At 46.3% G+C, this 9,349-nt stretch overlaps 1 non-coding gene across 1 annotated transcript; it reads left to right on the top strand.

Moving 5' to 3' along the window:
• Nucleotides 1-9,277: 9,277 nt before the first annotated feature.
• TRNAQ-UUG (transfer RNA glutamine (anticodon UUG)) lies at nt 9,278-9,349 on the top strand. The gene has a single exon. It is a non-coding gene; the product is annotated as a tRNA-Gln (tRNA).

A 9,349-nucleotide genomic window follows, 5' to 3' on the forward strand; every position in this document is an offset into this window, starting at 1 on the left:
GGCGCTGGAATCTCATACAACATACAACATATTGAAAAATTTAAAATAAAAAACATGATACATAAAATTAAGGTATTCTCCTATTTTAACAATTAATATAATAACTAAATAAGTCAAACAAGCGGTTCATTCAAAGAAACCAGGAGAAGTTTAAATTCATAAGGGGTCAAGGCCAAGTATTATATTTCAACAGACATTTTTAGTGCTGCAAACTATACCTGTTCAACTCCTTGCCAAAAATATACTTAACCACATGGACTATAGAAGACAACACATCTTGCTCTCCCTTCTAAACTCATCTCATTCGGATTTATTTGTGCTCTTTAGTTATTCAACGTGTTTGTCCTCTTGGATTTAGGGATATGAAACAGACTTCTTATCCACCTGGACTTTTATATGAACTTGTAACACCCTGGTGGATTACATCTCAGTGTCGTGGGATTACAAAATGGTGACATCCATCCCCATCTCTCAATACACAGGAAGTTAGCAGCTCCTTTACTCACTTCAATGTCACAAATGCTTGTAAGGGGTTAAAATGAGGAGTTGCTCTTCATTACCTGGGATTAGGAATCTCATTAACCAGGTTTGACCAATATTGTTCTTCCCTGGACTTTGATAGACATGAAGACATATAGCCTAACAGGGGAGAACTACTCGTGGAGAGAATCCTAATCCCTAACCATCACCAACACATATTTCCAACCCGGCCAATCCTGAGAGAACCTTACCTGGGACTACCCCTGCAGGTTGGGATGTCCTTTGTGGAAATTTTTGATAGTTTGAAAGAGGCTGCAGAGGCCAAGTCTTCCGTCTTCTTCTCTTCTTTGCACACGGGTCAGCGAGCATTTCATGTTATCATGTGATGCGCTTCCTCCTGTGATGAGGTCGCCTTATCAGGGAGGAGGAAAGCAGGGATGGGGGACCAGCCTGTCAATCCACCATGTGTAAAGGGCAGGGATATCTGGCAGTGGGGCTTACCGAAGATTTACCCGGTAACCTGGTGTACAAGTCCAACTCTGTATCAACAGCCCATTATAATGAGATACTTTTAAAAAGCAAATATTATTATTGCCACAGGCACTCGGGAAATATACATTAAGCAGGGATATATAAGGTAAACAAAATAAACATAGCCAGGAAAACAAAGGGTATAAATGGCTTACGAGCTAGTGGATTTCTGGCGCAAAACACAATGTGTCAGGGGCACTAGGAGTCTTTACCCAGGGATCACCAGGTGATAGGCTTACCAGAGCAGTATAGGTGGTAATATGGTACTCTGGTAGCAGGGTGATCACGGAACAGGAAATAGCAGATGATGAGATGCTCAGGAAAGTCTATGACTAACAGCACTGGCAATATGGAGGTAGTAATACACGAGGAACTGTATGGACAAAGGACACGTGAAGGTAGTCAGTGGTCTGCGGTAGCAAGTTGTACCACTGCTATAGTGAGGAGGAATGTCCAACAGAAACGAGGAGGTGATGAGAGTCAGCGGTCTGCGGATAGCAAGTTGTACCGCTGTCCGAGTGAAGGAATGGAATCCAAGTGGAGGTATTCGGGGAGTCAGTGGTCTGCGTTAGCAAGTTGTACCACTGCTATGTGAGAGGATACTGGAACAGGTGAAACTGTAAACAGGAGTCAGTGGTCTGCCACTAGCAAGTGGTACTACTGAATATATATGTGAGGAGGTGCACGGGGAGAGACTGCAACACAATATATACACGGGCACCTTGACTTTGATCCACAGTAATATGCACAATATAAATGTATAAATGACTGAACAACACTGCCAATATAGAAAGTCTCTTGAAGTAATCCGGCATGAGATAACACAGTCAATGATGGCAATAGACTCAGCGGATAGTACACTCCAGAGGAGAACCAACACAGTCCAGCAAGGTATGCAATACACAGCACAGTCAATGGGAAGTATGCATACCGTGGTTCAGGAGAAGGCAGTCAGACAGGAGTGCAGAGATACCTGAAGGGCAGGAGGCCAGCAGGATACCAGTCCCTGGATGGGTGAAGCAGGGGTCTAGCAGGTGCAGCGCACAGGTAGGTAGACCAGCAGGGAACACAGGAAGGCGTGGAGAGCGGATCAGCAGTAGATGGATGAGTAGCGCTGAGAAGTAACAGCAGCGGGTCTCTGCGGGAACACGGAGGTAACCAATAGCAACCAGCAGGTGCAGTAACGATGGGACACCGGAGCAGAGTTGAACTGGAACAGATGATCACGGAGAGTAGCGGGTAGCAATAGTGGCAGCAGACTCAAGGAAACACGGGAGAGTAGACAAGAACTGAAGACTGAAGCGCACAGAGGCAGCGGATAGGAATCAGCCAAACAGTCACGATGAAACACAGACGGGTTGCAGGTTGAAGACTGTAGTGCACGGAGGCAGCGGATAGGAATCAGCTAACAGTCACGATGATGAAACACAGACGAGTTGCAGGTTGAAGACTGTAGTGCACGGAGGCAGCGGATAGGAATCAGCTAGCAGTCACGATGATGAAACACAGACGAGTTGCAGGTTGAAGACTGTAGTGCACAGAGGCAGCGGATAGGAATCAGCTAACAGTCACAATCATGAACAGGTGAATGGATGTGGATGAAAGACTGTAGTGCACGGAGGCAGCGGATAGGCATCAGCTAACAGTCCCAATAATACATGGTAGAGTTGAAGTGGTTAGAAGACTGTAGTGCACGGAGGCAGCGGATAGGAATCAGCTCACAGTCACGATGATACAGTAGATGGTAGAAGTGGTATGGGAACCACAGTAGTAGAAGTGGTTTGGAAACCACAGAGGTAGAAGTGGTTTGGAAACCACAGGAATCAGCAGGGCTGAATAAACAAGGAAACACAGGAACACCTTCAGAGACTCATGGGGAATGAGACTCCAAGATCAGGCAACGTGGTGTTGACCACAGGTGCTTAATATAGGGAGGTTGCCTGATCTGCCAATTAAGTTAAAGGAACATACACTGAAGGTTTGGAAAGGGCTGCGCATGCGCAGTCCCTCAGGATAGAGGACGTCCACGGTTCCTAATAGTCCGGGAAGAAGCACTCACAGTCCGGTGAGTGACAGTACCCCCCCTTTTAAAGGTGGGCACAGAACGCCTGGAACCGGGCTTGTCCGGATTTTTGGAATAAAACTTCTTCAGAAGGGCAGGAGCATTAAGATCTTCAGCTTTGATCCATGAACGCTCTTCAGGACCAAAGCCCTTCCAATGAACGAGGAAACGGAGGACTCCTCGCGAAATTTTTGCATCCAATACCTCAGTAATCTCGAAATCCTCCTCCTGATGAACTTGAACTGGCTGCGGTGCTGAGGGAGGAGTCGAGAAACGATTGATAATAAGAGGTTTGAGTAAGGACACATGGAAGGTAAACCGGACAGAGGGACGAAATGAGCCATCTTCGAAAATCTGTCTACCACTACCCAAATAGTATTGTGATTCTTACTTGGTGGCAAATCAGTAACGAAATCCATACTAATATGGGTCCAAGGCTTGGACGGAATGGGTAGTGGTCGCAGCAACCCTGCTGGAGTTCTGCGGGAGGATTTGAACTGAGAACATAAATCACAGGAAGCAATAAACTCTTTGACGTCTCTCCTCATTGAAGGCCACCAGTAACTACGAGAGAGAATCTCAAAGGTCTTATGTTCACCGGCGTGTCCAGAAAAACGAGAGGCATGGAACCACGAAAGGATTTTCCTCCTCAGAGTAGGAGGCACGAGGGTCTTCCCAAATGGTAGCATTTTGGTGGATGAAGCAGCCAGAGAAATACATTTGGGGTCTAGAATAGCATGGTTGGGAACCTCTTCTACATCAGAGGACGTCACAAAAGCTCGAGATAGAGCGTCAGCTTTCTTGTTCTTAGCAGCTGGTTTGAAGGTTATAATTAATTCAAAACGGGAAAAGAAAAGAGACCATCTTGCTTGACGAGGGTTCAAGCATTGAGCAGATTGCAAATATGACAAGTTCTTATGATCCGTGAAGATCGTCACCGGATGGCGAGCTCCTTCCAACAAGTATCTCCATTCCTCTAATGCAGCTTTGATGGCCAGCAACTCCTTGTCCCCGATAGTATAGTTTTTCTCTGCGGGCAGAAGACCCCGAGAGTAGAAGGCACAAGGATGTAATTTTTGTTGCTCCGAGCGTTGGGAGAGAATAGCTCCTAAGCCCACATTAGAGGCATCTACTTCTAGGAAGAAGGGGAGTGTCACATCAGGTTGTCGCAGAATGGGAGCAGACGAGAAGGACTCTTTGAGGATTTGAAAGGCTTGGAGAGCCTCAGATGACCATTGCTTAGTATTAGCCCCTTTCCGAGTTAAGGCCACAATGGGAGATGCAATGGATGAGAAGTCTTGAATGAAGCGTCTATAGTAATTGGCAAAACCTAAAAAACGCTGGATGGCACGAAGAGTAGTTGGCTGAGGCCAATGTAGTACAGCATTTACTTTGTCTGGATCCATCTTCAGGCCAACTCCGGAAACTATATACCCCAAGAATGGAATCTGGGGTAACTCGAATGAACATTTTTCCAATTTACAGAACAACGAGTTTTTCCGTAGTCTGGAGAGGACCTCTGCCACATGTTGGTGATGAGAAGGCAGGTCCTGTGAGAAGATCAATATGTCGTCCAGGTAGACAACGACACATACATATAATAAGTCCCGAAAGATCTCATTGATGAAACCCTGGAAAACCGCGGGGGCATTACACAGCCCGAAGGGCATTACTAAATATTCGTAATGCCCATCTCTGGTGTTAAACGCGGTCTTCCATTCGTCACCGGAACGGATTCTAATTAAATTGTAGGCACCACGAAGATCCAACTTAGTAAATATCCGAGCTCCCTTGATGCGATCAAATAGCTCAGTGATCAGCGGAATGGGATACCGATTCTTGATAGTAATGGCGTTGAGTCCACGAAAATCTATACAAGGGCGTAATGATCCATCCTTCTTTTTGACGAAGAAGAACCCAGCTCCAGCGGGAGAGGTGGAAGGTCGAATGAAGCCGCGCTGGAGATTCTCCTGTATGTACTCAGATGTGGCTTGAGTTTCAGGTAACGAGAGAGGATAGACCCGGCCCCTGGGAGGAGTCTTGCCAGGTAGAAGGTCGATCGGACAATCCCAAGAACGATGAGGAGGAAGACGTTCAGACTGAGCTTTATCAAACACATCGGCAAATGAAGCATACTGAGGAGGGAGTCCCGGGGAGGAAGATGAGATGGAAGATTGCTGTACTTTAAGAGGAATAACTTGAGAGAGACAACGATGGTGACATTCAGACCCCCAAGACGTAACTTGAGGGGTGCGCCAGTCAATCTGGGGAGAGTGACATTGAAGCCATGGAAGGCCTAAGACAATCGGACTTGTCGTAACAGGAAGAATTAAAAACGAAATTTCTTCATGGTGTAGTACACCAATCTGAAGGGTTACTGGAGACGTACTCTGGGTGATGAGACCATTGATGAGACGTGATCCATCTATAGCCGTCACAGTAATGGGTGTTTTTAAAGTGATCACTGGTAGGGACCATTGATTCACTAGTGATTTAGAAATGAAATTTCCTGCTGCTCCGGAATCAATCAATGCCTGTGACTCAAAGGATTTGGTAGCAAAGGAAATCGTAACATCGAAAGCGCAGACTTTAGATTTCATAGACAATGGAGAGGACTCCAGGGACCCTAACTTCACCTCTCCAGAACTAGTTAGGGCCTGGCATTTCCCGATTTCTTAGGGCAAGAACTGAGCATATGTGTGGAATCAGCACAATAGATACAGAGTCTATTCTTTACTCTTCGTTTCCTCTCTTCTAAAGATAATTTGGAACGTCCTATCTCCATGGGAATCACAGAAGGTGAAACTGGACGAAATTGAGGGTTTAAACGAAGAGGTGCTTTAGCAGAAGTTGTTTTCTCAGATTCTCTTTCACGAAATCTCATGTCTACACGATGGCAAAGAGAGATCAAATCTTCTAGTGACGAAGGAAGCTCTTGGGTAGTCAGTGCATCTTTAATTTTATCGGAGAGCCCCTGCCAGAAGGCGGCAACTAATGCTTCAGTGTTCCACTGAAGTTCAGAGGCTAAGATCCTAAATTGAATGACATACTGTCCTACTGTATGGGAGCCTTGTCGCAAACGAAGAATGCTGGAAGCAGCGGAGGTCACACGACCTGGTTCATCGAACACACTTCGGAACGTGGAAATGAATTTGGCACTATCTTGTAGAATTGGATCGTTTCTTTCCCACAGAGGGGAGGCCCAAGCCAGGGCTTGTCCAGAAAACAATGAGATAAGATAGGCCACTCTGGAACGATGGGTAGAAAAATTTTGAGGTTGGAGTTCAAAATGGACTGAACATTGGTTAAGGAAACCTCTACAAGTTTTGGGGTCCCCGTCATATTTTGACGGAGTAGGCAGGTGAAGCGTAGGAGCTGTAGACACCTGGGATGGCACTGGGGAAACGGAGGAAAGCACAGGAGCTTCAATACTAGCTGTAACAGTCTGTCCAGATGTTCCTTGGGAGGTTAACGATTGGTAACATTGAAGTAACAGCTGTTGGCGAGCATCCTGTTGCTCCACACGGCTGACCAGATGCTGCAGCATCTCTTTAGCAGTAGGTTCCGTATCTGGGTCTGTCATGGCCTGATCTTACTGTCAGGGGCACTAGGAGTCTTTACCCAGGGATCACCAGGTGATAGGCTTACCAGAGCAGTATAGGTGGTAATATGGTACTCTGGTAGCAGGGTGATCACGGAACAGGAAATAGCAGATGATGAGATGCTCAGGAAAGTCTATGACTAACAGCACTGGCAATATGGAGGTAGTAATACACGAGGAACTGTATGGACAAAGGACACGTGAAGGTAGTCAGTGGTCTGCGGTAGCAAGTTGTACCACTGCTATAGTGAGGAGGAATGTCCAACAGAAACGAGGAGGTGATGAGAGTCAGCGGTCTGCGGATAGCAAGTTGTACCGCTGTCCGAGTGAAGGAATGGAATCCAAGTGGAGGTATTCGGGGAGTCAGTGGTCTGCGTTAGCAAGTTGTACCACTGCTATGTGAGAGGATACTGGAACAGGTGAAACTGTAAACAGGAGTCAGTGGTCTGCCACTAGCAAGTGGTACTACTGAATATATATGTGAGGAGGTGCACGGGGAGAGACTGCAACACAATATATACACGGGCACCTTGACTTTGATCCACAGTAATATGCACAATATAAATGTATAAATGACTGAACAACACTGCCAATATAGAAAGTCTCTTGAAGTAATCCGGCATGAGATAACACAGTCAATGATGGCAATAGACTCAGCGGATAGTACACTCCAGAGGAGAACCAACACAGTCCAGCAAGGTATGCAATACACAGCACAGTCAATGGGAAGTATGCATACCGTGGTTCAGGAGAAGGCAGTCAGACAGGAGTGCAGAGATACCTGAAGGGCAGGAGGCCAGCAGGATACCAGTCCCTGGATGGGTGAAGCAGGGGTCTAGCAGGTGCAGCGCACAGGTAGGTAGACCAGCAGGGAACACAGGAAGGCGTGGAGAGCGGATCAGCAGTAGATGGATGAGTAGCGCTGAGAAGTAACAGCAGCGGGTCTCTGCGGGAACACGGAGGTAACCAATAGCAACCAGCAGGTGCAGTAACGATGGGACACCGGAGCAGAGTTGAACTGGAACAGATGATCACGGAGAGTAGCGGGTAGCAATAGTGGCAGCAGACTCAAGGAAACACGGGAGAGTAGACAAGAACTGAAGACTGAAGCGCACAGAGGCAGCGGATAGGAATCAGCCAAACAGTCACGATGAAACACAGACGGGTTGCAGGTTGAAGACTGTAGTGCACGGAGGCAGCGGATAGGAATCAGCTAACAGTCACGATGATGAAACACAGACGAGTTGCAGGTTGAAGACTGTAGTGCACGGAGGCAGCGGATAGGAATCAGCTAGCAGTCACGATGATGAAACACAGACGAGTTGCAGGTTGAAGACTGTAGTGCACAGAGGCAGCGGATAGGAATCAGCTAACAGTCACAATCATGAACAGGTGAATGGATGTGGATGAAAGACTGTAGTGCACGGAGGCAGCGGATAGGCATCAGCTAACAGTCCCAATAATACATGGTAGAGTTGAAGTGGTTAGAAGACTGTAGTGCACGGAGGCAGCGGATAGGAATCAGCTCACAGTCACGATGATACAGTAGATGGTAGAAGTGGTATGGGAACCACAGTAGTAGAAGTGGTTTGGAAACCACAGAGGTAGAAGTGGTTTGGAAACCACAGGAATCAGCAGGGCTGAATAAACAAGGAAACACAGGAACACCTTCAGAGACTCATGGGGAATGAGACTCCAAGATCAGGCAACGTGGTGTTGACCACAGGTGCTTAATATAGGGAGGTTGCCTGATCTGCCAATTAAGTTAAAGGAACATACACTGAAGGTTTGGAAAGGGCTGCGCATGCGCAGTCCCTCAGGATAGAGGACGTCCACGGTTCCTAATAGTCCGGGAAGAAGCACTCACAGTCCGGTGAGTGACACAATGGGCCTGATTCATTAAGGAATTTAAAGCAACAAATTGAGTAACTTTGAACCTTGGCAAAACCATGTTGCAATGCAAGGGGTGCAAAGGAGTGTATTGTTTTGCACATAAGGAAAATACTGGCTGATTTTTCATATAGCACATAAATACTTGATAACTTATTTGTACACTGAAATTTAAAGTTGATCTAGGACATGCCCTACCCCAACTATATTTTTGTCCTCACATTTTAAATTTACCTCTCCCTCTGAAACAACATGGTTTTGCCAAGGTTCAAAGTTACTCATTTTTTTTGCTTTGCTTTCCTTAATGAATCAGGCCCAATTTGTTTTGCTGCTTGTTTCTAGCGCCATTACTTATATAAGTGTACAAATACAAATATACATTGTGATATCAAGCAGTGTCATTTTTACAACACACTGACTAGCGCAACACAACACAAAATATTGTCAACAGCCACATCACATACACTTACATCCCACTTGTGCCCATGTTTTTAACCATTTATTTAACTTGCAACAAGCACATTGTTTTGTTTTACCCCTTGTGACAGGATGGACCGCATATGTCACCCTGTCTGTTGTGTTGCTGTGGACCGGCTGGGCTTGCCTTGCCTTGCCACCGACCCCTTTTATTTATCCCAAACTCGCCCTCTAACCGCAGTAGGAGGGCTTATGCTGCTGCCACCACTAGACTCCTTAGTGGCACCTACAATCAAGGTTCCATGGTGTAATGGTTAGCACTCTGGACTTTGAATCCAGCGATCCGAGTTCAAATCTTGGTGGGACCT

This window comes from Mixophyes fleayi, chromosome 10 (assembly GCF_038048845.1).
Source record: "Mixophyes fleayi isolate aMixFle1 chromosome 10, aMixFle1.hap1, whole genome shotgun sequence".
NCBI lineage: Eukaryota > Metazoa > Chordata > Amphibia > Anura > Limnodynastidae > Mixophyes > Mixophyes fleayi.